Raw genomic sequence first — 2991 nt, forward strand, 5'->3', positions numbered from 1 at the left:
AGATACCACTAAAAGCAGTCAATAATCAATCCTAGGTACTGGAGCAGGGACTCTAGGTGTGCAATGGGTTACTTGATTCACCCTGTTCCCAAAGAGTTTGCTTAACCCGATATACCAGAATTAATTAATTGACAAAAATTACTAAATAGTAGACAGTGGCAAGTAGGGTCGTCTCCTCAGGGACTGGGGATATCTGTCTCTTTTTAAAGTCCAATTGGTAAGGGGGGATTTTACCGGAATGAAACTAAAAACAATTAAATAATTTAACTAAAAATGAATAAATAACTAGCACAAGTAAAACAGGAATTAAATCAAGAATAAATAAATTCTAGCCAAGGATACAACTACTCAGGCACAATCCAATCATCCGATCATTGATGCAAGAGAGGTTCACTTAATGTATTAATAGGCTAGTTATAGTCTGATGACCAATTTTTCCTTAAATTATAGATGACCAAGGTACGACCATTAATCACCTCTAACCAGAAAAGTACTCCTAGGTACGACCGTAGGAATTAATTTTCCAATTGCATTAATAACTAGAAAAACCTAGCCCTAACCAATAACACGCTACGAGGGTTATTTAAATTAGATTGCACGTTCCCCTAATGTGTAAACACACCATTTGCCACTAACATTAATCAATCAAACAATTACGGATTTAATTGACTAAATTGGCACGAGATTAATAAATCACATTGAACATCGGGCCCTTGACATCCAATTAATAAAATAATCCCATGAAAATTCAAGCAGATAACGTGCAAATATTAATAAATAAAGGAACACGTGAAGACTAATTAGATCTCACAGATTTTCGGGACTGCGCCGTCGAGTTGACCCTTGACTAGATGGAAGATTTAGCCACGCCGCATAATTAAATCACCACACGAATTAATGGATTGCAAAGGCATAGCGTTTTCTATTAAGAAGTAAGGAATAAGAGGTGTTTTTCCCGTTGGGGAATTTTGTCGAACACCTGGCGTGTGTCAGAGGCCAGTCCAAAGAAGGAAAAACTAAAACTACACTAAAAGACTAAAACTAGAGATGTCCCTGCTACTCTACGTTATCCCTATTTAAGCAATAAAAAAAAGATAGACTCAAGCTATCTAGGTGGTCCCCACACATGTGGACAAAGCCTTCAAAGTACTTCTTGCCCCAAGTCTCTTTCCGTAGCTTTCTTTTGGGAGCCCCAAGTGACTTGATGCCTTCCACTAGCTTGTGGTCCCCCACCAATTCAAGGGCCCAAGAATTGAAGCCCTTAGAAGTCTCCCTATTTTCCATAAAGTCCTTCCTTTTTAGTGGTTTTCTGCTTCATTCCTGAAATTAAGTCCATATACCAAATATGAGTAAATATCAGAATTTAGCACACTATTTATCAGGGATAAAAGGGAAAATTACTAATAAAAATTACTAACAAATGACACCCTATCAATTCCCCCCACACCTGAATCATGCTTGCCCTCAAGCATGGGAACAATTCAACCCAACAATGGCCAGCTTTAACAATATCATTGCCAGCTGTGCTTATACCGAAATGAAGATCTAGTGGCTAAGTGTCAAGACATATCCCTCCCGGTTAGCTCTCAAGTTCCTAGACCTGTCCAATTCATGGCTAACTCACCTAGGAAATTCAAATATTAACTAGCAATAGTCAGCAATTCAGTCAACTGACAACCAAAATCTCAACAGTGCGAACCAAGGATCGGCAGGCCAACATGATCATAAACTCAATTTTCCACATCTGATTTTTTTCTTTTTGTTTTGTTTGTTTTTTTTTTAATAAATTGCACGAATAATGCTTAGTCCCGAGCTATTCAAGTCTTTTGATGTGAACTCTGACATTTTTAGATGAAAGAGCCCAGTTACTCAACTTTTCACAGCTCCAGGACCACTTACTCATAGATATCGCCACTTTTTGACGCGAGAGCCGACACGTGTGGTGAAGACCCCCGGTTACTGGGTGGCGACACTAGCGGAGTAAAGCCATACGTTATTCACCAATAACACCAAAATACCAAGTAATTACAAATCATAGCCCGCGTCATGTCCTAAATATGGAGAACTAAGGTCGACAGGAGACCAAACTACACAACAATGCCGGCAAAATATTTATATTGCCTAAACAAGTTAGCCATAAATTGCACCAAGTCGTTAAACTCAAAATATTCACCAAGAAAGCATGCTCTTACCTGCCACTAAAACCCAATTCATAGTATAAACCACCACTAGCAATGAAAAAGTGAGCTGCCAAAATATTCACCAAGATAACAAAAAAGGAAAAACACCCAAAAGGGACTAAAGGGACAACACCTCAACAGAAAAACAACACTTAAACAAAAAACATAGGAAAAACACCCCAAAAATGAAAAATTGAAAATATCTAGCACCCAAACCGACCCCCCCACACCTAAAGGACACATTGCCCTCAATGTGATAATATAATAGCAGAGAAAACGGAAGGGGCAACGGTACTTCCCTGACGTCGTCAAGACAAGGGGGGGTTGGGCGGAAACTGCGGAGGGAACCCGGCCTGCTGCATAAATGCCGCTAGATTCTGCGCCATATTGTGAATGTTAACGTCCATGTGTTTCTGCCGAATCTCAAGCCGCTCGACTGTGTTGCGTAGCTGGTTCCATTCCTCATCCGTATGGCCGGAATGGGGGGGAACGGAGGAGGACGGTCCAGGATCGCCGCCCACCGTGGAGGCACTGGCAAAGGATGATCGAGGGGGAGGGCGTAGCGGTCCCGGGGGAACAACCTCCCAACCATTGTCGCCCTCCCGAACTAAGCCCATTTTCTCTAGGCACGGGATATCCAAAGGCTCCATTTGGCAGGCTATATGCAAGTTATGGTTAGAAATATCAAGTACATGCAAATTAATCGCCAAGTGAGTAATGTAAGACGCAAGAATCAAGGGGCGTTTCTTTTTAGGCAAAATGGACTTGAATTAAGACGCAAGCCAACACCCAAGATTAACCTTAATATTGT

The sequence above is a fragment of the Coffea eugenioides genome, chromosome 11, assembly GCF_003713205.1.
Source record: "Coffea eugenioides isolate CCC68of chromosome 11, Ceug_1.0, whole genome shotgun sequence".
NCBI classification, from domain to species: Eukaryota; Viridiplantae; Streptophyta; class Magnoliopsida; order Gentianales; family Rubiaceae; genus Coffea; species Coffea eugenioides.